The following is a 27,182-nucleotide window of genomic DNA, read 5'->3' as shown; positions in this document are numbered from 1 at the left end:
AACTCGCTAATTATATACCTCGGAGATATTTGTGTAGCCCGGATAATCCGCGCAGATGCTCTAATGATAAGTAATGTGCGAGCAGCACGCGGAAAGCAAGCGCAATTTCAGCACGAGAACTGGATGATCGAATTCTTCGTCTTACATCACGCAAATACTCATTAGTATCCGTTACTCGCTACTGTGTAATAACTCACCGACATGGAAGCGGCTAATTTTTGTAAATGAAAAATATATTTCTTTACGACTGCTATTAAGTGTCGTTTCCATTATAATTTCGCAGTTCTCCTGCAAAACAGAAGGTTTGAAACCACTTGATTACTCATAAAGCGAGATTCCGTTTATCCGTACACTCGCATGAAGCCTCGAAGCTCGCGGGCATGGAACGTCTTAGCAACAAATGCATGCTTCCGGACAAATTATTTCGCAAGCGCACGCGATCGAACAAACGAAGAAAGTTAGCTCACGTTGCCCTCGCCGCTCTCTTTGATCACGACGGAATTATTTTAAACTATTCGCCTGACGGTTAGAATGGAATTGCGCGACTTAAATGAGGAATTTTCACGATTTAAACGCGTAACGAAGATTTGCGGGATCGTTATTGTAGATCTCTTACGCGCACGGGCGTCTTTCAGTACCCTCTCGAGTCTCCCCCTGTCTCTCTCTCTCCGCGACCACCATCGCGATGGAAACGCCCGCACCTGAAGGCAGGATGATACCTTAATTGGATGAGGGTAGTTCTCATGAGTTTTAAGTCGGAGCACGAAAGGTCTCTCCTTATCCTATCACCACGCCGTGAATCGTTCCGGCTATACACGCCGGATACGCTTCATTATATCGCCACATAATTACGCGCTTCGCGGTCTTCACTATAAATCCTGGTCAAGCCAGTGAGACGACTCCGAAGGGATTTATTTAGGGGTGTATTTCGCAGCATGCAGTAACTACGTTCACGTTTCAAAGTATTACATTTACACGGGGAAGGAAAATGCAACAGCGGTGTAAAGATTGCCCTGAAAATGCTGTACAATTTTTATATTTGAAAAGGTTATTCAATTCACTCGTCTCCTCGTTAGCAGTCAATTGGAGTGTCTTTTCTTTCGGAACAAAAAGAGATTCTTTTCGTAGTTATCAAGATGTATAATGAATAATAAAGAAAGCGATGCTCGTATAAAATATAGGACACACACACACACACACACATACACATTGTCAAACGTAGATTAAAAAATATCGCTAGATGAATTCCTATCTGTTCATTTCTATCTCAAGCTTAACTGCGTGGAAAGACGGACATCGTATTTTCTTTTGTATGTACTGAGTGCCATGAAACTCTCGCGTACATGTAATACGCACATAACGAAAATGAGCGAACAGGGACAACAAAGGGCAGGGCGGGACAACAGGGACAGAAACGCAGGCGATGTGGCCGCAGATCCCAAAGGCGCTTTGACGTTGAACCAAGCAAACATTTTCGATGGCTTAATGAAAACAGCGGTGCGCACGCGTGTAACCGGCAGGTCGAAAATGCGTCGCTGACTAATTCATTTTGCTACTCCCAAATCGTTCGTGAAATCGTTGTTTGACGCGAGCTCAGTCGACCATGCAGAGAAGAGTTGAAAGGCATATAAATTAAGTATCATTCGTGATAAAAGCTTTTTTTACAAGTTAATAATAAAAATATAAAACTTGCGACGGTTTCAAACTTTCTTTGCAAATATTGAGAAACAACGGGAACTCCGGAACTGCAAATTATTCTCCAGTTTAAACAATTGGAATACATGTGCTCACGCGAAGGAAATTGAGCCCGAGTTGAGCGAAAATTCAAGAAATAAATCCTTCATTCGTTTCGATACGTTCCGCCTTTTTTCTCCTTCGCGATCCCTCCGCGACGTGTCCCGCATCTACCGGTTTCTTCCAGCAGAACGCACCGGTCCCAAAACAGTGCTCGACGGACCGCGAATGGTCGTTTAGTTGGCGAATGCAAACTAGGCGGCGGAGATATTGTCCGCGGCGCATAATCGGACTTTAACCTCGTTGAAGAAGGCGGACAAGACATTTCCGGGCATTTAGGAGACCTGGGAAAGAAGAAAGCACGACCGGGGGACGCGGTAGGCACACCGTGTCGTGGTTTTCCCGATTCGTCGACGACGAGCGAGGGATTCCAATGAGTCCCTTAAACCGCGTCTTCCGACGTGGTTGTTGGGCTGCTGCGAACGTGCGTGTGTGCGCGCGCGTGATTGTGTGAGCACGTTCTACGTTATGGAACGCCCTTAGACGAGTCGCGGCGAAGAGAATCGCTTCTCCGTGTGCACGCGTATTCGAGAGCTTGCGAAGACGAAGAGAAGGAGGAAGCTCGATTATTGCCACATTGTGGCGGAGTCGAACCGTTGACGTATTGTCGACTGGCTCGGCCGTGCAAGCACAATGGCCGACATTAATGGACTAATATTCCGCGCCACAAAAGCAGCCGGCTTACTCACCATCGACGGACCCGGGACGCGTTCGCGCGCGCTCTCCCGCACATACATTTAACACAGCGCCGCCCGGTTATGCGAGCATGTGGCTCGGTTAGCGTATAGAACACATTTCGTGCGGAATACACTTCCGAACTTTAACGAACGTTTAGATAAATTATTCTAATTGCTATTGTTCTACGCAATTGTCCATGCGATAAATCTACGACGAGTCATTAAATCTGTACGAAAAGAGTTCTCCTCCGCAAATGTAATTGCGCAAATGTTGTGCTTCGATGTTTTGATTCCTTGCAAAAGTTAAAAAAAAAAAAGTGTGAGTATTAATAAAATATAAATATGCATCGCTCTAGGAGATGTTTAATTAATTTTCTTAATACCCAATCAATTTACGTTATTTAATAAATTTTTGATAAATACTCGACAACATATACATCAGCTTCTAGCAAGAATCTCGAGAACCGGAGGCAATGGATTATTCCGCAAGGACGCATATTTAACAGTGAATTCGCGTATATATTTCTGGGATTACGACCGCATCTCTAAATTACGGTCAGAGTTAACGGGCACACCCTCGTTACAGTTGCGGGGCGCATTAGGTTACGCGATTTGCGTAAAGGACGCAATATGGTTTGAGCCGATGTCGCTCTCCACGCCGGAGAAACGGGCCATAGCAATGGCATACCGATACCGCACGAACGTAACCCCATGCCAGTTCGTTAGATGCGGATATCTGCCATCGCGCTGATGCACATCTACGCGCGCACGAGTACATATTTATCGTTTCATGAATACAAATATGCCCCCGTTCGGCAAAGGAAGCGTGTGCGCAATGGGAAAGGTCAGAGCATTGGTCTGTCTTTGACAGATGGATTTTAATTATCAAAATAAAGAAAAAAATGAAAGGTGCAAAAATATCCGCGCAAAGGAGGTTTGAAAAATCCCCTCCCATAAATATAGCGGCCCGCGTCTGCACGCTACGCGAGAGATTCGAGCAACGCTTGAAAGTACCGGAATTAATAAATTTCTCGTGCAATTCTACTCGCACGCAATAGTTTCCTCTATATATTTAGATAGACAAATATTACATCGAAAAATGTAATTTGGCTGTTAGTGACGTAGATAAATTATCACGTCGCGTCGTAAAAATTCATCACTTTTTCCCTATGTTTATACAATGTCATTCGATGCAAAACACGTTCGCGTCATGATCGACGAGTTACATAATCCACTGCATTCACAGCAAGTTAAATATGTACAAGTGAAAATATTTAAAAAATGGTAAATCGACCAATTATTGAAATTCTAGCCGCAATAACGTCATATCTCGCGCGTTCTGGATAAAAATGTACGCTCGCCTGATTGGAATTTATCACGGTGCACTTTGGCCAAATGAAAAATGAAATGAAAATTGATCATACTGAATTCCCCGCAGATTGAACTCGTGAACCGGATCGGTATACGTTCTTCAAATTTTCACATTTTTAACTTTATGGGAAAAAAATTTCACACGTTATGGGCGTTTACATTGTTCAGTTTCAATTTGAATTTAGCAATTACGTCGCATAACGAAGATGGATTTCGTGCAATAATATAATAACAACGGTTATATAAACGTTAAAAAAAAGGAGCAAAAAAAAAGAGCGATCTCCGATAGCGGAAATCGCGCCAAACGAAATAAGAGGAGGAAGGAACGCGCAACGTAAGCGTACAATGGGAAAGGTACAAGGCGACAGAATCGATTCGAGAATAAACGTAAAACGTTTCTGCAACGATATTAATTAACGGAAGTAATCGGGATCCTCTATCACCAGCGAGAGTCGCTTGTTTCCGCGGTTGATAATTGCGTTCGTGAGATTTCACCGCACCGACTAACACGCGGATGGCTGGACGGGCGGGCGGACGGACGGATGAACGGACGGACGGATAAATGGATGGCTGGATGGATGGATGGATAGGGTCGAGGTGCCGTACAGGGAGGTCTCGTTGGAGAACGGGAGGGTCGGTAGGTAGAACCCGGTTCGCGCGGTAGATGGGAGACGAACTTAGTTCGCAGAAGCCGGATATGTGACGCCGCTTCCGCTCGCGAGCTGAATCTCGCAAGCTCGGTCATGTAGTAGATCCATTCGTGCTCCCAGATATACGCTCGCTGCTCGCTCACCGAATTAATTTGGGTCTCCGTTTTTCCGCAATTATACGCTTTTGCAAGAACAAAATTTCACAGTTCCGAAATTATCCGCGAACGACCCGGACAGGGCGGACACTCAGCAAACTGGCGATTCGCGTGAACCCATCAGGTCCACAACCAAAATGGAAAATTGCTCTTTCGCCGACATTAATCTTCGTTTGGATTGACGCACGTGGTACACGCGAGCCGCAATCGGTACCATATGATCCAGGGACGGCTACCGGGGACGCTCGTTCGAAAACGTAATTCTCTCATCCGGCATCCGGTTTTCCTCCTCCTCCCCCCCCCCCCCCCTCTTCCGTGCCAATCGTCCCCTTTCGCGTTTGGCGCTCTCATTTTCCTCGCGGAGAATTGCCATTATGCTTATACTTACGATGAGGTTTATAGCCTCGTTTCGATCGGGCGCATCGATGAAGCGAACGAGGTTAAGGAAGAACGATGGAAAGTCATTTCGGCTTCGTTTCACCCTCTTACCCCCTCGACTACACTCTTATCCCCCCATCTCCGCTCTGCGAGTCTATATACCACTCTCTCATTCTTCGGCAGGCATACGTAGCCGTTCCAATGTATGTACGTTCGGAATACGTGTCTTGGAAGCAGAGAACGTGGAACTCCATTACACGGATGGCGAACGAGTTTCTTCGACTCAATCTTGCGTCTTCGCGCTTACGAGGCGACGAGGATCTTTAACGACACCGGTATCAGGGATTAAAGGCGCCGGATATTAGCATACCAAGTGGCAAAACGTACTTCCTTTTACTAACTTCCAAGTAGAAGGCACGTGAAGGGGAATCGTTTTGTCGGCGAGTAGATTTTTACGCCCGTTATCGTCCCAGGATTTCGCGGCGTCATCCACCGGGCGATCGACGTCAGTTCGAACGGATATAAATTTTATGACGCGCCCCGGCCATGATCAAATTTAATAGTATACCGAGCTGGATCGCCGGGGGTAGACCCAGCGCCCAGAGATACGATCGAGAATAATGTCGACCGACCAATCTCTCGAAGACGTCGCTTTTTCGTTATCGTGTCGATTTCCAGAGAGCGGTGGTTTATTCGAAGATGGTGAATTCGTGAGTAAAATTTCTGGCAACGAAATATCTTTTCTAGTTAACCTTACATTAAAGCTCCGAGATAAAAAAGAAAATTAGAAGCTACAATAAAAAAAAAATAAGAAAGCAGAATATATATTTTAAGAAATTTCACACGCACACTGAAGGACAGTTCAGCAATTATCCGAAAGTGGAAAAATCGAGAGAGTAAGAACGATATCAAGCAATAGAAAATGTACCACGGTTATTACGCTCGTAAGAAACATCTTCCCCTGAAATTTATAGGTCATCACAAGTTGAAATGCTGTGTACAATTGCCGTGAAACGGACGAGCAGTATCCCTAAGGCATGCCCGAGTGTCGGACGTGGTTGCCAAGTGGCAACGTTCCTCTCGCCTCCGTGAAACCTCCCAGTAAATTCCAACGTCGCTCGTACTGCGAACTTTGCCTCGGCAAACAGTGCGCGCGAGAGCCCCTTTTACGGCCGAAGTCCAGTAAAGTGCATCGCGACTTCGACAACGTTGTGGCATCGCGCGCAACCGCGAGTTCCGGTAAACAAGTCCTACCTTCATCCAAAATCGAACGCCTAGGAGGATGCTAGCTCCCCGTCCTAACAAAAGATCCGCCGACGGTGGTAAGCGAACCGTAAGAAAACTCGAACATATACTCGAAACAGATTTCACCAGATGACGCCGTTCGTATCGATCACGGTAAGATTTTATTTTCGATCGCGTCCTTATTCACCCGGCGGAGGACTGGCCCACGCCCGTTGTCCGCCGATAAATCAATTCACCCGACCGAAATCACAGATCCCCTACGATAACGACAGTGAAGAAGGAGGGAGGGAGGAAGGCAGGGAGCGGTTGAACAGCGCGATCTGAATTTATCTTTGCCGGAGAAACGTCCGTTCCTACTGACGCATTTCGATGGATTTCAAATATGTAAAAAAGTATTTAAAATAAAATATAGCTTTTCCTTCTCTCTCTCTCTCTCTCTCTCTCTCTCTCTCTCTCTGTCTCTTCAGCGCACTCGCGGCAAACGTCGATTCCTACGTGCGCAACGTCTATGTAAAATATAAGATTATGTGTTGACACGACAAACATCCGTACACAAACGCGTTCGCGTCACCCCCTGTTAATAAGTGTTCTCAAGCGCATTCGTAATCACACCGAGCGAATATTCGACTGGATGATGGCCGAATGGCGTGCGACACTCCTCTCTCCCCCTCTCTCTCTCATTCTCTCTCGGGTGCCGTTCGCCATATAGAGATCTGGCTTTAACGACAAGGAACGGGTCTGTTTGCGTGCAGACGGACTCGACCGACGAATGAGATCGAGGTAAATGCGATGGTGTGGCGCGGAGAGTGGTGGCGTGCCCTGACGCGCCGCGAATCCAACCGAGATAGGTATGGGTACACACATCCGTCTCCCACCGTGGATTTACATATGGGGAAGGGTTGCCAGATTCCAGGACGTTTTTCATCCCCGCCGCCAAATGGCGAGCTCGTGCTTGCCTCGACCGTTTACGGCCGGGGACAGACCCAAATCTCTCTCTCTCTCTCTCCCTCTCACGAGCAAGCGAGAAAAAACTCAGAAAACGCGAAGATGAGCGAAATAATCATCTACGGAGGAGTAAGAGAAGGGAAGAGCGAAATTCCAACCTGATAATTGTCACGGTGCAGAAAAATATAGAGGATACTTAGTGCGCGAGCACAGATGCGATTTACGGTAACCATGGTAGGAAGGTAGTTGCATTCAATTATTGCGGTTGGCTTCGTATGCGCGTGTAATGAGCGCGCAACGACTTTGGAAGATGAAGAAAAAAAAGGAGAAAAAAAAAGAAAGATGTAACAGAACGGCAACCGTGACTGAGGTAAGTTTTCAGACTACCGGCAAAGAGCGAAATAGAAGCGGCGCATTAGCGAAAAAGAACGAAGCGATTGCTTTGAAGAAGCCCGGGCTAAAAAGAAGCGGGAACAACCTATTCGGTGAGGGGCGGGGAATGCAGCGGTGGTGGCGGCGGCGGATATTCCGGAAGAGACTTACGGAGCGTCAGTTATTTCCTCGTTGGTCGGATTCAGGGGCGGATTCCGTTGAACTTGGAGGAGGAGGAGAAGGCAAGACAGCAGGCCGAGAGTGTAATAGCAACTGAGAAAGAGATAGGAGAAGAAGGGGGGAGGGGGAGAAAGAGAGAGAGAATGAATGAGAGAAAAAGAGGGTAGGTTGCGTTGAAAGAGAAAAAGAAGAGAAGGCGAAAAAGCAAGAAAGAAAAGAAAGAGAAGAATAGCACGAAACTTCCAGCAGTCCCGCCACGCCATTTCGTAGCGCTATCAAAAGCTAGTTTACAAATGCTACCGGCAACAACGGCGATATACTCCTACATTCTCGTTTCGAGTATCTGCAGCTGCGCGCGCGTGCATGCAACCCGCACTTAGTGAGCGCCGTGACCATTTTACCTCTACGAGTTCTCACGGCGGGCAACCGTTTCCCCGCTCTCCTCCGCGCCGGCTAAGAAAGCGCTCCGAAACGGCTCGAACGAATGAAGAGGAAGACCTTGTTTTTAAATACTAGCAATTAGAGCCTCCTCTAACGGCCAAGAATCACCGGCTCGCATTCATTGCCGTTACGGTTCTCATCCCCCAAAGAAACGGTACATTTTCATTCCCCGCCCTTTGCCCCTCTATTGTACTGCCCCGGACGTAGTCGTCGTTACGCCAATTCTCTTGCGAACGTTAATTTCATTGCTGACTCTACATAGAAAAGTCAATTTTATCTAGAGAGAAAAGTTGAGAAAATTATTAAAAAAGATTGTAGAAGACACGAGTCCGATAATCTTCGTTTTATCCGTTCATAACTTCTACCGATTTGTTAAGCTAATTACGGATCAAAGCCAAGTATTAAACGCTCGCGAATAATGACGTGGTACTTTGATCTAAAACGTGCATTCTCGGGTTATGCACGTTATGCACCGACTCGCCATAGCTCGATGTGGAAAGCGAGAGGGAACGTAAAGCTGCAACCGTCTGTTCTAATGTTTATCGGACGCCGTAGGGAAATGCGGTGCTAGTCCCAATCCCCCAAAGCAGACAATAATTAATAATAGTCCCCCCAGCGACGAGGATTGTTCAGCTTTTGCGTTGGACCGTTGTTACTTCGAGTTAGCACGTGCGCTACGCAATTTCTCATTGAATAGCATTCACGACGGACAATGCAAAGTTTAACTCTCCTAAGGGTACAAAAGACAACCACTAACTTTACAGAGACAGAGAGAATATAAGGAACTTTCAAAAGAAAATTATATAAATTCCAAAAGAAAAATTATTAATTAATTATTATTGAGAACAGAAATTATTTCCTGATAGTGAAAAAGACTTTTGGAAGTTAGGAACTAATGAGTGAGACACGATTAGTACCAAATAAACCGAGAGACGGACGATTAGAATAATAGTTTTCCAAGAACAAGAAAACAATCGTTTCGACCATTTTAATGTTAATGGCCTCATTACACGAACAAGTTTATAGGCAGTGGATATTCGTCGTAACCGATAACGAGTTATCGAAGGTAGAATCGCAGGTAGCGATTCTATGCGGGTGCGCCTTAATAAGGCGAGCACCGAAATCCGCTTAAAAGTGACAGAAATTGAAACGGCCATGAAACCGAGCACGTGATAGTTTCATTCCGGCGGACTACCGCCGTGCAGTACACACCGCGACAGGCTGTGTATGTACGCCCGTGTATAATCCTCTTAGGTTAATTGCTAGGAAGAACGACTCGCGGCGCTTTTCGAATTGGATTCAAGAGCGTGTGCGGTTAGTCCCGGATCCGGAACCGAAAAGTTTCCAATTCCACGTCGGGAAGCATCCCCCCCTCCCCCCTCGATGGCATGGCATGGCGTGGCGTGGTATAGCGTGGCATAGCGTGGCGTGGCGCGATGGCGCCTTACTTGGTATGGCTGTTCGAACACACGACCATGAAACCAGTAATCTACTTTAGCCACGCGAAAGCTCACGCTTTTCTTGGTATGCTCAGTATTGGACGTGGCGTTAGCTCGCTCTGACAACCAGCTATATCGACTATCCCGAGGAGGAAAGTTTAAACGAAAGAAGACACGAGATGTATAAAAAATGCTTTCCGGAAGATTACCGTAGGAGAAAGCAATGACTACGAAATAAAGAGAGAGGGAGAACAGAAGCGAGAAAACAAACCACGTACAACGGTGAGAGGGAGGGACATCACAGGGTGAATCGTCTCCATTTACCTCGGGGTTGTACGAGCGCATAAATTGGCGTAATTTCTCGTGCCGGTTCCGACCGGTCTTCCATCCTTTCTAATCGCGTCGGGCGCCGTAGCCGCCGTGGTTTCTGTTGTAATAACAGCCGGGAGGCACGTCCGCTAGCGAAGGAGCTCTTCAGCGTTTTCTCATAAAGCGCCGGTTAGATTGCCGGTCGTGCGGGAGGTGCTCGTGCGCCAGGTTGCCAGTGAACAAGGAGAGAGAGAAAGAAAGAGAGAAAGAGAGAGATGAGTGTGTCGGTATAGATGTTTGCGAGTAAAACCGATGCAGAGAAAGAGAGATAATGTGGATGCGAGGAAGTGACGGAGAGGAGTTGTAGTGGCGCAAAAAAGTCGGTTGCTCGGAGTGTGCCGTCGTCATTCGATGTAACCTTCGGCACGCAATTCGTCGTATAATATTAAGTGGCGTGCCACCATGTGGAGCCTCACCACCATTCGACAATATAAGATAGATCGCATACCAGTGTGGAACTCTCACCGTTCTCGCTGTTACCGTAGTACGCCGCTGGTTACACATCGACGATGCCTGACACGTGAGATTTCACGAGGAAACCTTGCAAAGTAAGTAAATTAAAATCTGAATTACACCACTTTGCGAGGTTCCATTGTTGAATTCTTACGACTGAAGCGACGGGCACACGAAGATACGGTCGAAACAGTCGGGCCTCGTTCGGGAATTCGACGAGGTGTCGATTATGAAATGGACTCCTTCGTTACGGCACCAGGTGCGAAGGGCGGAAAAGTCGGCAATTGGCGTTACCGTCAGTTAGCGATTCCGTTTTGCCGGCGAAGGGATACGTCAGCAAGATCGAAGCAAGCAAGCAAGCACGGCTGCTCGACGAAAGATAGAGAGTAAGTTTAGGTTTGCGTTAATACCTGAACAACCCACTTTTCGTGGTACTTATTAATTAGGCTCACCCTACTTGGCGGAACTTAACGTCAGATGCTTTCGATGCCACCATTACCGATACTGAAACGCGCTAGCGTCGATCGATCGCGCGTCTACAGGACCGCCGAGTCTACAGTCTAAATGGGTCGATTAATTGAATTGGCTACCAGCTCGGTTACATCGTCTTGGTATCTTGTCAATCTTTTATATCGCAAAGTGGTTTGTGGAGACGGTACTGAAAACAGCCAAAATGATCGATAATGAAAGCGGTCGAAAAGACTGCAGTGAGAAAAAAATGTAATGAAAGAAAAATAATTAAACAAGTATACAAAGCATTGGAATAATAACTGCAGAAAACTGTAATCGACTTTCATACAATGACTTTACCTTCTCGTAGTTTATTAACTGTAATTTCAATTTTCTACACTAAAAAAGGGTCTCGTTGCATTAGAATCTGGTAGATTGAGTTACGTCTGTTCGAAAGTAGACGAATCAGAAATCTTGTAAGAATTATCGGAATATAAAATCTATCAAACGTTCCGATTATAATATCTAAAGTCCTATTATAATAACTAGAAATTCTGCTTGGTTTCACCAGAAACACTTAATAATGCAAGTTTTGTTAATATAATCAGATCATTTTTCTCGGCGTATCATTACATTTCTCACTGAAAAAGAGTAAAATTAAATAGGTCGGATAATTACAAGATTGTCTAATATTGATATAATATATTGAAAATCACATGAATGGCGAATAATATTCTTCGGAAAATTTTATGCTTCGTTGGCGTATATTTTCGAGTCGATTTATGACACTGCTCTGCCTGTCATCATTATAGTCCGGATTTCACGCTCCGGTTCGACGTCGCATAGACGAATCGGCAGTCCGACCGTCGAATTTGTTACCGGCTCTAGGTCGGGGCGGCGTGGCGCATCTAATAGAAGATCTCATAAAACGCGCATCGCGGATGAATTATTATACATATGTGATTCGGAGAGGGGAACGAGCGCGGCATGAGTAACGGCCGTATAAATCGTACGCGAGCGCGCGCGACACGCCCGGAAAACAATAAAATCTATATTTTAATCTGCAGTAGAATATCCTCGCGACCCACGTCAAAAGAATCCCGCCACGCCGCAAGATTGGTGGCGGAAGAGAAAGAAGAGGAGGAGCACGAGAGGGGCGAGGGGGCCGGAAGTGGCCGTTTGTCACGCTACGGAGGTATAAGCAACGCGCGAGGGATACAAAGTGTAAAAAGAAACCCTAATGCGTGCCGCGACCGCGTATGAACTATGCACCGCTTCTATGAATAAATTTGTCGAGTTTTAGGTTTCTCTCTTTCTTAGCCACCTGCTCATATCTAAAATTGTCCAACTAAATTCATTTCCTCTTGCAACATGGATTGATTATGAGAGCTAATTTTAATGGGCTGACCCTTATGCAGATCGCGCATAAAATGGTCGAGAAAAATTTTTTTCGTCGCTCGCAGGCTAGATATTAATATTACACATATTTTCATTAGAAAAATTAATTGTCGGTGGAATTAGCGGGGAGGAGCTGCAGCTCTTTACTGTAATTGGTAAAAGATATCTCGATAATGTCCCAGGACGAGTAGAGCGGTACTTTCACGCTACGTCTTTGTCATCGATCGAATCACCGTCATTATCTGCCGTCACGTTTCGCCAATTAAACGGAAGAAGATTACATCATCCTTCGGCAAAACGACACAAGTTCTTGGTGACCGTGCCCATGCTCTCTGCTCTCTATCCCCGGGAAGACGATAGACTCCGATCGTTATAGATTTAACAATGAATCGTTGAAAGCGGAGCTTACGAGAGAAAGAAACGGCGGCGAGAAACGCGATCGTAAGGGTGACGTTGGATTTAATTGGATCAATGGACTTCGGTCGAGCGTATCACGAATACAAACCGCGCGCTGAGGAGCCCCGGCTTTTGCAATCAAACTCGATCGATATACTGTGTATATAATACATCGCGCTCTACCGAACGTTCATTTGCTATTTCTCTTTCCCTTCATTGAATAAAACAGCACCGCTCGTGTCGCGAGAAGGATAACGAAAACCAATTGATAAGTGTCTAGATGATACTTGACGTCTTATTTTATGCATCATGCACGTATAGTTTTTTCACTCAATATACAAGAAAAATGGCAGATATATCGGATCGGGTGATTACATTTTCACGAGTTATTTCTAAAATAAAGAAAAAAAAATGAAGAAAAAAATACGTAACATTTTTCGCAATTCCTTTTTCAATTTCAAACTTAAAAAATTAACGAAACGCGCAGTATATGCCGTTTAGGAATGAAGCCCTTAGGACCGAACTGGCGACCGCAAATCGCGTCTGATTATTTCCACCGCAGATCTGATTCTGCGAGCGCGCGACAGTTTAATATAGTCGGAGAGATTAGCTTATGGGCGCATTTGTGAGAGGTATGAGTAATACGCAACTACATAGCGACAACGGTGCGAATAGTACACGTTATAGCTGTCCGTATTAGTTCGCAGAGTGTCTTATTCAATGCCACCGTTTCTCCATCTCCTGCTCCTCCGTCGTCGGTAGTTTCGCGGTAGCTCAAAGACCTACGGTAACGGGCCTTTGCGCGTTATACTCGGGTCAACCACATGCCCTACACACGTCTTCGTGCTTGCGGTAACGCGGGTCTACACACGGACGGCACGTAAGGAAACAGGAACCGCAATTTACTGCCTTAAACGGAACCCGGCATTATCTAGGTAGCATTATGATTATGCGCCTCCCGATGAAAGGGACGTGCCGTGCAGGTACGGCGATACCTCTCGTCTACACTTACGGGGTATCATTGCGTTCGCTTCGAAGCGGAAGGAAGGAAACGCACGAGGAATACGTTTTCATAGGGTAGACGCCCTAAAGACGCCCCGGGGAGCGAAATCTCTGAGTAAACGCTTCCCACTTGAAATGCGTGCGAGACGACGCGAGCGCAGGAGCGAAGGAGGAATTGATTTCGCGACAATTTAGCTACGAAAATGAAGCGAGGGCTCTTAACTGTTTAATTTGGTCTCGGGTAACGCTCGAAAAGTCAAGGGCCAGAACAAGGTTCGGCTCTCAAGTGTATCCCGTTCAAGTGGCTCCTCAGTTTAACCTTCGACTGCCCGAGACAATTTTGGTGCGGAGAACGGGCGCTCCTATCTCTCGTCGTCGAGAAGATAACATCTCATTTTGCATATCGTTATCGATACCAACGTGTCGAGACACGTCATGCGATAACGATCAGCGAAGTCGCTGGTTCGTTTATCTTACGCGCGTGCGCGCGTGCGTCTCTGTTTACTTTCGCGATTCTCAGAGAATTAATTTCCAGCTTTATTCCGCGAGGTGCGACGAAATCTCACGGTTTCCTACAAAACTGCAATTAGTTCTAGTACGTGACTCGTCGTCGTCGTTGTCGTCGTCGGCGCGCCCGTAGCCTTCGTTTCGCACACGGAAACGCTGAATCAAGTTTCGCGCGGGCGAGTTAAGTTAGCACTTAATTCGCCGAGTTTCGAACCTGTGAAACTTCCAGCAGCCGAGACTGGGAGCGAAGGGAGATTCGGGAAAAAGGGAAAAAGACACGTACGAGATGAGCCAGCCGGAATAAGCGACGACAAAGTGCCATAGAAAGAATCTTGTGATTCTTGGAACGAAAGATTTTCAAGAGATGTTTCATTTTAATATGGAAATTGCATGTGAAGTAGACGGGCAGAAATTGCAAATGTTTTTCACGTAATTAATGTATTCTTAATAACAATTCAATTCCTTGTCAATTACTTTGCTTTTAAAAAAATTAAAAAAGAAGCCCCGGCGCCCAAACATCGAATAAAAACTCTATCGAGAGATATAATGTTTGAGAAGAAAGAAAAAAGAGCTATTAAATAAATGTACGTTCAGTTTCTATTTGTTTGCGGCCACGAAGCGCTCAAGTCGAGTAAATGGGTGCAGACCTAATTAATGACAACGATAGATATCAAGGAGATAGTCGTGGAGGTGTAGCCAGCGCTCTGGCCGAGTCCTTTTATCGTCGGAAAGGTGGAAATCGCGCGCTTTCGACCCCGGGCTCGTCCCGAAAGAAAGAAAAAAAATCACGCGCTGCTAAAGCTCGCGATAAACTCGCTCGGTGGGAAAGGACGGTAGAAATGGGCGGAACGGACTTGAGACAATGTAGATCGGTTGTTAAGATACCGGTTGCAAAGGGTGAGTCGGTCGGTCGGTCCATCGAACGGGGGCGCCCGAGGGGAAAGAAGTATCGAAACGCGGAGGTGAAAGTCACGGCAGCGGAAACGGACCGTAAGGGTCAGCCGCGCGCAAAAGCCGGGACGAAAATCGGAGCGTAACTTTCCACGGGGTGAATTTCTTCTGCGCGGCGCGGCGGATTCCGCGCAGATAAGCCCGAATTTTATGGGCGAGTTGTCGAAGAATTCCGGATACAATAAGCCCCCGCGTTGCGCCGCGCCGGTGGAATTCGCGCGACAACGTGAATTCGGATCCCCACTGGTATTTCAGAATATTCCGCTTTTCGGTTCTCCTCTCGAATGCACGAGAGAAGAGAGAAGAGAGAGAAATATGCGCTGGCAGAAAATATGACAAAGCTCCGCGGCTTAGAATAACTCGGTTCAGCTTTCATTGACATATCGCGGCACCTGTCCCCGCGATTAAATGCAACCGCTCGTAGGGGATGAAGGCGTCTCTATTGCGCGGCGGCGTTGACCCGTGGAGGTCAGCATAGAAGAAATGTCACTGCCGGACATACAAGATGCGCAATCCCCGCGAATGCAAGCGCCCGTGCAACGATAACGACGCCCGAGGTCTCCGAGTGATGCTTTTCAGAGAAAGGGAATCGCAGGAAACGCGATCGCAAAACTCTTTAAAAGGGCGTCGACGTAAAAATAGTATCTGGCACGCGCGCTTAAGGTGAGCGCGCGAGAGCGGCGGGCCGTGAAGCGCGGATAACCGAAGCTCTCTTTGAATGATCACTCTCGGCGGATGTGCTTTTAAGCTTTGCGACTCACGGCCGTACTTTCGCGTGGAACGAGCGCGCGGGATACGTACGGTAAACTTTGGTTTATTTAGGACCTTGGGACAAATCCGCGGGGAATCGCATTATGCGAGGCACGTCCGAAAGCGAGAAGAAGATACGAATTAATTTTTTTCTGTGAGTGATACGGATTGTACCCAAAACGTATTTTTTTCAAACGAAAGTTTATTAAACTTTACGCGCGCGACGAAAAAAGAACTCTGCAGATTGTAACTACAATGTGCGCGCGTTCGCGTGTGTTACTCTTTTTCAGTTCGTTATTATTTTCCTGCTATGAAACACATCGTATCACGTTGCTCATTACGATATAATTTTCTACGTTGCTCACGAAAATATTTACAGAATATATATAGGGTTTATCGGAGAACGCGCGTTGAAACGATGTTGCAACATTTTTCGAGCTAGGACTATATTTAACAAGACGTTCTTAAACATTTTTACTGCCTTCAACATCGTATTTGTAAAACGCGAGTTTATTAAAGGTGCATTCTTCTCGCTTCTTTTCACAACACATTCTTTTCCCTTCTCAATTGGCAGTCGTTCTTCCGTGTTTTTCTCTCTTTTTTTTTAATAACTCACGGCAGAAAGCTGAAGATATTTGCTACGCATTATACGATCAAGAGTAATGTAGAAGTAAAACACGTTCGCGGAGTTCCTCCTCTGCATCAAATAACGGTCGTCCATTCTTCAAATACATAAAGAGTAAACGATAATTTTAATACAGATGTACTGTTCCGTAATCACGGACACTCGTTCTTATTACGCGCAGATTTCCCCTTGGCAGTTCATACATAGGAATCTAATAAGAAGGAACAAAGCGCGACGATCAAAGAGGAGGCGAGCCATTGTGAGATTTTAAGCACTCAAAAATCTCTCGAATTATAAGGAACAATGCAATAATTTCCTAACAAACTTCCATTTAACGTTATTTTAATGTAAAGATCCAGAAAATAGAACAGAGAGAATACCTTTTAGGGGAGAGTTGCCGAATGTGTACCACTCCAAGTTATTTTTGAATGTTGAAAATTGTAGCTTTATATTTTAGCTACCTATTACAACAATGCCAAAAATAAATTAATTTATCATAAGCCTTTTTGCAACGTGTTAAAGGGCACGATTAGTTAAACGGTCTAAATTGTATCTGTGAGTTTTCTAAAACTCGTATCAAATTGCAAGTATATCGAATGTATGAATTAAAATCATTAAAAATATAAAGTTTAATTAAATATTTATTTTATTAATAATTTATTAAAAAATAGATTAAATATTTAATTATTAATAAATAATGAAAAGAATAAAGACAAAATAAAATTGGCTTGCATTGATTTTGGTGATCGACATGTTTTTATCTATATCAATTATTAATTTTATTATTATCGCTATCCGACTAATATTAATGTCATTTATTGCAATAAAATTTGTGGTGGTACGATTTAGGAAACTTGATAGATTTTATAAAAATATCGACTTAATCTTTATAATAATAGTAAATGTGTATGTGCAAGTGGAAAATATTTTCGAATAAATCTTGTTTCATGCAAATCTAAGAATTCCGAATATAATTGCATGACTACATTATCAACTACATAAATTAATCAAAAGTTAACATCAGTCTAACAATATCTGATCTTTTAAAGTTATGAATATGTGAAGCAAGAGATGTGATCTGTTAAATTCTTGTCTATATTACTTATCTCATATACATTTGTTTGATTTTTCTTGTCACTAGCTGTTGTTTATATTAAACAAAAAATAATAAAATATCAATGAGGTATGATTTAGGCGATTGGTACGCATTTAGCAACTTTTCTATATTATACAATAATTGCATCTTTCACATTTCACTTTTATTTTCATATAACAAATATAACAAATATGCTGTTGGAAGGTTGAAAAGGTTAATTGAGAAAATAATTGACACTACAAGACACAGAAGAGCATTCGGAAGTCATGATACAAGGATACCGTGGATAAAGTTTCAAATAGCATGGTACGCTATTTCATGCGCCATTGCGACGAATCGTGGATTCTATTCCATCCACATATTGCTTGCCATATAAAGTTGGTACGGAGAACCTCGTGTCACGATGGGAGAAGAAGTATTTGCAGAGGTGATCCTACATCGCGACGCACGACGCAGTGTACGCGCGTTCGTACAGACGTTCGAAGTTTGCTCGTTGTCGGTGAATCGACCTAACCGACGATCGAAAAAAGGGCGAAAGCCGATGCGAAAAAAGGGAGCCGCGTGAAAAATAGTTGACGCAAAATTGAAAATGCGGAACGCGAAACACGCACAACCCGGCGGCGTGGCCGGCGTCGGCCGCCCGCTATTGGCGGGAAAGATGTCTCGAATGGGAAAACCCGGAGAGAGAAGGAAATGAGAAAGAGGTAGATCGGACGGTGGGATGCAGCAGGCGAGGAGGGGCCGGCGAGAGGGAGGAAGGGCTCGATCGGGACTTTCGTTTTATGCAAACGCGAGCGGAAACCCCACTTGTAGCTGTCGATTTTTCAAAGACCATCTCGTGCACGCGTTACACCGCCCGCATACCCTCATATCCGTGCGCACACGCGCGCCCGCGCGCCTGTAAATCGATGCCGGTGGATCGCACAAGCTCTGAAAGCCCGCGTCCTTCTTCCGGGATGTCGATCGCGCTTCACATTCCGCCGCCGGTTATCTGTACTTATATTGGGAAACTTTATTCCCGTATTTTCGCGGAAGCGAGCGATACCGATGACGTTATCAATGCCGCCGATTCGAGTGCAGCACAGGTAAATCGATCTCTGATAAGAACGCAATCAGCTTGATTCCCAAATATATTTATTCACGAGTTTGTTATCCGATTGCCATTTGAAACATGGCGGCTGGCTGGTTGGCTGGCTGGCTGTCCGTACTTAGCCGTGCGCTAAAAGAGTGATTCCGATCGCGGCATGGCGCGGCGATTTCGTACTATTGACACGCAGTGAACCGCAACTCTTTCGGTTAATTACCCGAGTTTCAAGAGTCGGCGAGCACGCGCTGGTAAATAGAATGGTCGTCGTTGCGCCACGATCAATCGAAGCGACCGATTCTTTTTATTTTGGCTTAATGACCGCGTCGCTCTCGCTTCTCTTTTTTTCCTCTCTCTCTCTCTCTCTCTCTCTCGTGGCGACCCCAAGAGTCGTAAGCGTACATACCGAAAAGGTCAGATAGTACACGGACGATCGCGTTAGAATGGCGTGAGGGTGGGTGCTGGCGGAGCGGGCGGTGGCATTTTTACTGAGGAAATTACCGCGATATTATTCCGGCCGGTAAGGAGGTACGGTTATTACGGCGGTTATTGCAAATTATGGTGCCACTATGTGGAACGTCGACGCTCTCTCACACTCACCAACGAAACGTACAACTTGGCTCGGTCTTTCTCTCTTTTTCTCTCTCTGTGTAAAGACTCCTTGTAGTAGTAATCGATAAGTAATGTACCGTAATCGTACGTGCGGTTAATGGCCAGATTTAAAAAGTATGCGATACCGCGGCCGAGTTCACGACTTGGGCGAGTTGGTCGCGTTAATGGGGACTTAACGGTCGCCCTTCCTCTCGTCCTACGACACGGAGCGGGCGGCGGGCGATCAGCATAGACTTGCCGCACGGCGGCGTTTCGTTTTTCAAATGGGCTACATCGGCTTCGCATTAGCGAGCTGTCGGGCGCGCGCTCGTCGTTGCAAGCTCGGTCGGTTTCATGGCACGTGAATAGGGAAATAGCTTCACACACAAGGGCTTTCGCTAAAAATGTTTCACGCCCGCCAAGCCCACGCGATATCCATCGTTTGATATTGTTTATGAATGACCCTTTTTCATCCCGCTGCAGCACCGATCCAATCAAGCAATCGTTTGATGCCCTCGTCAAAGATGATCTCGTGTGGATTTTCAGAGAATTGCCCGCGCCTATTGCCGGTGATTGTATAATGGTACAAAGCGATCGAGCTCGATATTACGTAAAAAAAAAAAAAGGAAAACGAAAGAGAAAAGAAATTATCTGCCGAACGAGCGCTTTGCGTAACAGAATGTAATTCCGTCGATGTTACACCGTTTTATTATTATTTTGGGAAACATTAGGGCGTATCTCCCTCTCCCTCCCAACCCCCCTCCACTTACGAGAGCGCTTAATGTGATTTTTCGAACCTTTTTATTTCTTCGCTATCATCGCCTCCTTTCGCCGACGATAACATTCTCCCGGCCTTACCCTCGAAAAATGGCGGAACCTCGCGGAAGGCAGCGATCCATCATAAATTTAATATTCGAAATTTCACGAATGTTCCGCGCGCTTTGGGGGCCATTCGTTTCCGGCAGCGATATAAATCTGTCCGATAATGTACTAGGAAATGCAGTTAGTGAAGCCGAAAGTCACATAGCTTTCGCGGATACGCGGTTTAACGGTAAAAACGCGGAGAAAAACGCAGAAATAATAGGTCCGCATTCGCGTATAAAAATGGCGAGATTACATTTTGTTCATATTTTGTATTTTGCGCGAGCAGTATAAATATATCGTATCTTTGATATTTGACTCGCTCTCTCACTCACCCCCTCCCCCTCCTCTGCACTCTCTTTTGTGTCTCTCCCGCCGCGTAGCGTGAAAACGGCGTTGTAACGACAAAGCGAAGTTACGAACGGAATGAATAATCGCATAGAGCATTTAATAAATCAAAACGTCAAGATAGGAATTGTTCGGTGATTCGTGCGCGCAGATTAGCCGTAATTTTGGAAGCGAGAGACTGCGCCGCGTGTTTTCCGTCCGAAGCGGGCGCGAGTCCTCTACGTAAGTAGATTATGCATTCGTTCCGCGAATGTTATTATCCTTTGATTAGGCGTCTACGCTGCAAACCAATCTCGCACAATTCGTGGAGATACAGACGCAGCGTGGTTCGCGAAGCAAGCCAGCCCCAACAAGCGATGCCCGCGCCTGTAAATGTTTTCGCGATCGTTACCGCGGTGATGCCCGTATTTTGCAACGTTCCGGTGATCCGACGTGAAACGCACGGATGGAGACGCGGGCGTTTACCCGCGTTCCCTGCAATTCGAATTCGCATTCTGTCCGTAAATTTGGCCGACGTCCATGTTAACTGCATGTAACGCGTGCCTTATACAAAAGCGGGTGAAAGGTGTGCTTCACGAATTTTACGAAAAGCGGATTTTTATCATCACGCTTTTCTATTCACCGGATATTCTTCGGTTTCTGGAAAGTTTCGCAAAGCTTTAGAAACATGATCGTATTACACGGCATTACAAATTATCATTCGGAATTATAAAAAAAAAAAAATTATTTTGGAACGTTTGAATTTAGCATTTTGGGAAAAATTTTTCGAGAAATAACATTTGTGTGAACCGAGAGATGAAAATATTATTACGCTAATAATATTACAATGCAATAATTGTGACAAAATTGTGACTAAAAGAGTCTTTTAATTCCCTCCGTAACTGCTATTAAAACTCGTTTTCTATTTACCAGCCACTCTTCTATTCTGGTCAGATATTCTGATTGAATTGAAAATGTAATCTTGCCAAAAATATTATAAAATGCACACTTTGAGTATTTATATCAAAAATTGAAAAACCCAGATGACATGAAAGCGACGATGTTAAGTAGAGATATGTTTCTACGATGACATATGCCAGAAAACTTCTGCACGTATCACGGTAGTTTTGTATTAATAACAGACTAGAAAAAAAAAAGAATGATGCGAGTGATGGTGATTTAAAAAGCGTCGCTGAACTCGCGCGAGCAGTTAAAAGGTCTTGGGGCTAAAGGCTCGTGGCTTGAATCACACAGAATGGTTAATTACATTAACTAACTTTTGCGGCAGTGCTCTCTCCGACGTCACCCCTAATCCCAGACAGCGGTTTGTCTCTGCTTTCTGCAACGAAATGAGAAACTCCTCGCCGTAGTCGCAGCCGAGCGAGGACGTCGCAACTCTCGGTCTGGCAATTAACACGAGCGATTTTTTCGCATTACGCGCGGGTAATTATCATCTGCATTTCAATGCGCGGCATTAAACGCGGCCACAGTCGATGTATCAACGCGAGCGAAAAGTTTGCTCGATTAATTAACGCTGAATGCGATGGCGGGCATCGTTGTCCGCTACATTATTCGACGCCAGCCGTATTACCGTGCTCTATAGTGTATAAATAACATTTGCCAGTAAAGGGAGTGAATTTCAAGGCTTTTGAGGTCAAAGTGCTGCGCAGAATACGTATTTGATATTAATATACCTTAAATTGCATATTTAGTTTTTATTAGTAAAAAAATGTATTAAAATATATTTTCGTTATTTCAATTTTCGCTAGTAATTTCTATCTCGTTAATAGTAATAATAGTTAATAATAATTGCTTTTATATAATCTATCAGAGACACGACCAAAAGTGACTGCCAATTAAATGCGCGTTCTTTCGCGATTCGAGTTCCATTTCGGAGGTGAAAACTAGATACCACACAATCAGGTTGCGCCGAATACCATAAAAGTTGGTCCGATTGCGCGAGTTCGCTGCCGCGAAACGACAGAATCAGTTTAGCCCGCAAACGAAGCTCCGTCGGCCGCGGCGGCTAATCCTAGATCCGCAAGTAAGTTCACGCCGAGGGTGTAAACCCGAGAATGTTGCGGCTAAGCAACGGCGCCGCCAGCCTCTGTACGGTGCCTTGTGGCTTTTGGCGGGGTATGGGTCTCCCACAGGAGGTTTATCCCGACGATTCGTTCGATACCGTGAAAGCCCGCGGGGCTGGGGTGCTGTGGCACAGGACGAGCTCTATCGAGCATGGCAGAAAAAAAACGAAAGATGCAACGCGGCGTGAAAAAGAGGTGAAGGAAAGCTGTTGCGAGAGAAAGGGGTTGACAAAATGCAATGTTTGCTTCTCTCAAACGCCTGAAAAAGAAAACGAGAGAGAGAGAGAGAGAACTTCGGCTCCGAGAGTTCCTACGAAATGACCAAAGTAAACTTTTTTATTTCATCATCCGGCTATTCTACGAGCTACTTCGACGTGCTTGCACGCGCTGCGACCGTAGGTACGTGAATACGTAAGGTGAGGCACGCGATGCACGCGAGTGTATACGTACGCGATCGAAGTAACCCAGACAGGCCTCGTTTCCAGGCCGACGTTGCGCGACTCTCTTCGGGGTAGACTGGTCGCGTACTGTAAGTGGTATACTTCTTTCGCCTTCTTTCGTGCTTGCGCCGCGTTTAATTAAGTACATCAGTACTAAAATACCAATGTGAAATACCCGTCTCTAAGAGCGAGCTTCTTTTGGCAAACAGTCGCAAAGAGCAGGGACTACATCGGGGACTGCCGAGAGAATGCCGTAAAAAACGCACGTCGGAGATCGGTCAATTTCGATTTTCCAAATTGCCCGTTGCGTTGCGAGCTCGTTGGTGTGGAAAGCATCGGATAAGAGCGATGATAACCGGCGCGGGGACACTTTGTTCCCCTAGGAACGCGTTTATTCCGTATGTACAAAGAAGGGTGGGAGGGAGGGAGGGAGGGAGGGAGGGAGGGAGGGAGGGAGGGAGGGAGGGAGGGAGGGAGGGAGGAGGGAGGGAGGGAGGGAGGGAGGGAGGGAGGGAGAGAGAGAGAGAGAGAGAGAGAGAGAGAGAGAGAGAGAGAGGCCAATACAAAAATGACAAAGCGGCAGAACAAAATGGTACGCGCAAGCGACCGTCACTCGTCATTACACGTCGTACTCGATTTTTTTTTGGCCGCGTTTTCCTCGCGTAATTCTTTGGTCGCGGCTGTACCAAGCTCTTTGAAAAATTCTGGCGTCTACTCTGTCAATTACTGATAAAAACGGCGACAGGTTGCGCGGTACCAGCGACGGGTTAGGTCAGTACTGAAAACCGCGGGCGGGGAGGTCGCGAGAATGTAAATTATCACGTCTGACCGAACGATAAATAACACGCGGTCTAGCCGGGACCAAAAATGCACGCGGTTATTTTACCATGGTCTAAAACGAGAAGAGAGGAAGGCAAATGATCTCGCGAGGGGGCCAGCTTGCAACGTTATCCGTCTAACTGCAGAAATCCGTTCAACTCCTCTATACTATCCCGCGTTTGTGTAAAGTGATATGACTTTTTTGCTCCCCACGTGCGCGCACTATGAATTTCCTCCCCCGTTTTATTGAATGCCGTGACGTTTGAGAAATTTCTTCCTTTACATCGAAATACTTTTGAAAGTCGCCCTCGATATCTCGCGTGGTCCCCCCCCTCCCCCCTCCCTTCGACGCGCGATTCCTCCGGTTATCTCAATCGTAATGGCGGTGTATTATGACGGCGGGTCTAACCAGATTCGTCGAGAGATATGATTACGATAGAAACGAGTTTTTCTTCGCTTGACATGCCGATGAAATATGATCACGGCAACCGACGTTCGTGGGAGGGTCGGGGACGCGGTGGGAACGTGGGGGATGTAGGTATACCTATACTAAGCGCCATCGTTCAGCGTGCATAATGTATCATAAAACGCGCGGCGGGGTTATTTTTCGGGAAACAACGACGGTAGCCGGCCGTTTCTATCGCGTTTGCTTAGAAGAAACGAGATATTTAGTCGTACATTTTCTCTATGCGCGTGCGGCGAACAAAAATAGATGATTACGTTCGCAATCGAGTTAAACGTGCGACAACTTTTAATCCGTTTTGCAGAGAAATGTGTGATTTATCTCTGATGTTCTTTATAGATTTCCAGTTATGTTTTTTTAGATATATCTGTAATATAGTGTCTGAAGTTGACATTTTGTCAATTTTGTTTCTCCATCGAAACGGAAGTGCAGAGATTTTTATTTTTTAAATAAAGGATATTATGAAAAATTGAGAGAGCAGAGTCTTAAAATATGCATCGTCTCGCGATGAGAAAGCTTAAATCCAGAATTTAGCGTCGACCACTTCGCTTTCTCGAAATGCGATTGCAGTAAGTGGGTTCATTTGAAAATTCGTGGGACTATTTTCTGGATGTTCCCGAGGCAGCTACCGGCTCGATGTTCTCTTTATGGCGTCGAAAAATCTATTTACCGTTTGCCTCGCTCGCTTTTGGTTGTCGTGCTGAGGTCGAGCCGTGGAGAATCCATTTTGCGGCGTGACGTAGAAAAGCGGGACGTTGACGTACCGCGCGACCGAGAGAACGATAGCGGAAAAGAGAACGAGAGGATAAAGGAGAACGGAGAGAGTCGGAAGAGGAGGACGAAGGGTTGGCGTCTCTGCATCTGTATTTGTGCATGTGTGTGCGTGTGTGTGGGTGTGTATGTGGCATTACGAAAGGTACTAACGCATACCCTGTATGAGGCGCGTTACGCCGAGCCGGAAGTGACGTGTGATTTGGAAATATTCGCCGGCTACGTCATCGCGAATTACCGAGCAAATCCCGTCGTTAACTAGGCGACATTTTTCGCATCGTTCACGTACAGCGAAGTCAGAGCGCGATGCCTGCCTGTGTCACGCATGCACCCGTACACAAAGATTCTCTCTGGCTCGAAATACGGGAAAACGCGAGCGATCCTCCGTGAAAGAGATGGAGAAAGGGAGAGGAAATGAATAAAAAAAAAAGGGGTTAGCAATCTTGATAGAGAGCCGCGCTCGTGTCCCCGCCTCTTAGTCCGCGCGAAGAAGACGCTCCTTTCTCACCCCACGAAGACGTCACCGCACGGACAGGCGAGCCTCCGAGGAAATCTTCGCAGTCGACCCGGGCTGTTTCCTTTTCCTCGAGTTAGACGGGACGGACGGGACGTATCTGCATTAACTATGGATTTCACCCATCCCATTGCTATCGCGCGAACTGTCCTTGTCCCGTTTCCGATTCCGTCAATCTCTCTCTCTCTCTCTCTCATCTTTCCCTCTACAAGAAACTTCTTCGACGACCCCTTTCTTTTTGTCGCTCTCTTTTCCCGCCGTTGCCGATGCGAGAAGCGGAGTGCCAATTTTCTGTACTCAAGTCGACCGATAGAAGGCGGGCGATCGACGTTGCACGAATTAAAAAAAAGGGAGGGGGAGGGAGGGAGAGGACAGACAAAAAGCGCCCGTGGATTTCCCCTGCGTGTTACCTGAATGCAACCGACGACGCACGACGGCTGTTCGAGTAAAATTGCGGAAAACAGAACTATTGAATTCAAATCGGCATCTCCGTTGGGGAAAATGATTCGTTCCGCATTGATCCGCTGATTCCGGCTAGCTCGTCACTCGTTACTGACTGGAACGCTAGTTCCGCTACGTTACAGCGCGGCAGCGCTTGGTTTTTCTGAAAGAGAGCCGATATTTCGAATCGACTCTCCCCGTGATCGTTAACTCAATCACGGTCGGACGTTTTTATCAGAAAGAGAGAGAAAGAGGGAAACCATTAAAAGCAGCAGTTTGCACTGATCTTTCAATTACCTACTTACCGTTGCCGCATTGACCCGGCAACATCGAGCGCGTTTTACACATCGCGCTCTGATGTGACATTATCGTTTCCCATCGCTGAAACTCGCAAAGCATTCAAATCCGGCGAGAGCTTTCCGACAGCCGAATTAGGATTACGTCGCGACGTAATTAATTGACTGAAATGCCGGGGATGTATCATCGTCATTACAGAGTCAGCGTAAAGCTCGCCGGATTACCGACTGCGGCGACAGATTACCGCGTAATGATCGCGCAGCTAGCATTGCTCCCAACCACCCGACCCTAAATAGACGTTTATTAACGTTGCGACGACAAGAAATGATCATGGTGTTCGTGTAACTGCGAAGGCTTTTCTAATCCGCGAGGCGGGCTCGCGAGGCGTCGCCCCGTCCGTCGAGTTTCACGTAAGCGTAAAGTCTTAAAGTCCGTATGCAAAGTCCACTCCGCGGAGTGGAGTCTTCTAGATCGAGCCTTGGTGGACGACCGGCGACCTGGTCACTTCCGTCAAAAGTCCGGGCGAATCGCACGCGAGCACGCGAGCGATCTGTATTTTCGACGAGAGCGAGAGATCGCGAGCGCTCGATAACGCGCGCGCGCTCGAGTGCTGGACTTTCGACGAGCGTCGTTCGCGTATTTTAATCGCGAGCGAGGTGTCGGCCTCGCCGGGGCGACGCTGACACGTGTTCGCGGTACGACACGCACGCAATTCAACGCGCGATGCGTGCGTTCGTCATTTAGCCGCCGAGAGAGCCGCTCCCTGACTCGAGGCACGTGTTATTACCCGTCTCGCCGAGACGAGTCAGAGCCGAGCTCTTTTAAGCTCGACTTTAGGGAGCGGCA

At 46.2% G+C, this 27,182-nt stretch overlaps 1 protein-coding gene across 9 annotated transcripts in view; it reads right to left on the bottom strand.

Annotated features, from left to right (window-relative positions):
- LOC105200931 (tyrosine-protein phosphatase Lar) overlaps positions 1-27,182 on the bottom strand; it is a 225,861-nt gene that overhangs the window by 197,692 nt on the left and 987 nt on the right. The gene's annotated exons all lie outside the window — the stretch shown is intronic.

Source organism: Solenopsis invicta, chromosome 6 (genome assembly GCF_016802725.1).
Source record: "Solenopsis invicta isolate M01_SB chromosome 6, UNIL_Sinv_3.0, whole genome shotgun sequence".
Lineage (NCBI taxonomy): Eukaryota > Metazoa > Arthropoda > Insecta > Hymenoptera > Formicidae > Solenopsis > Solenopsis invicta.
Note: the sequence above shows the minus strand (reverse complement) of the source record. Positions and strands in the feature narration are given on the sequence as shown.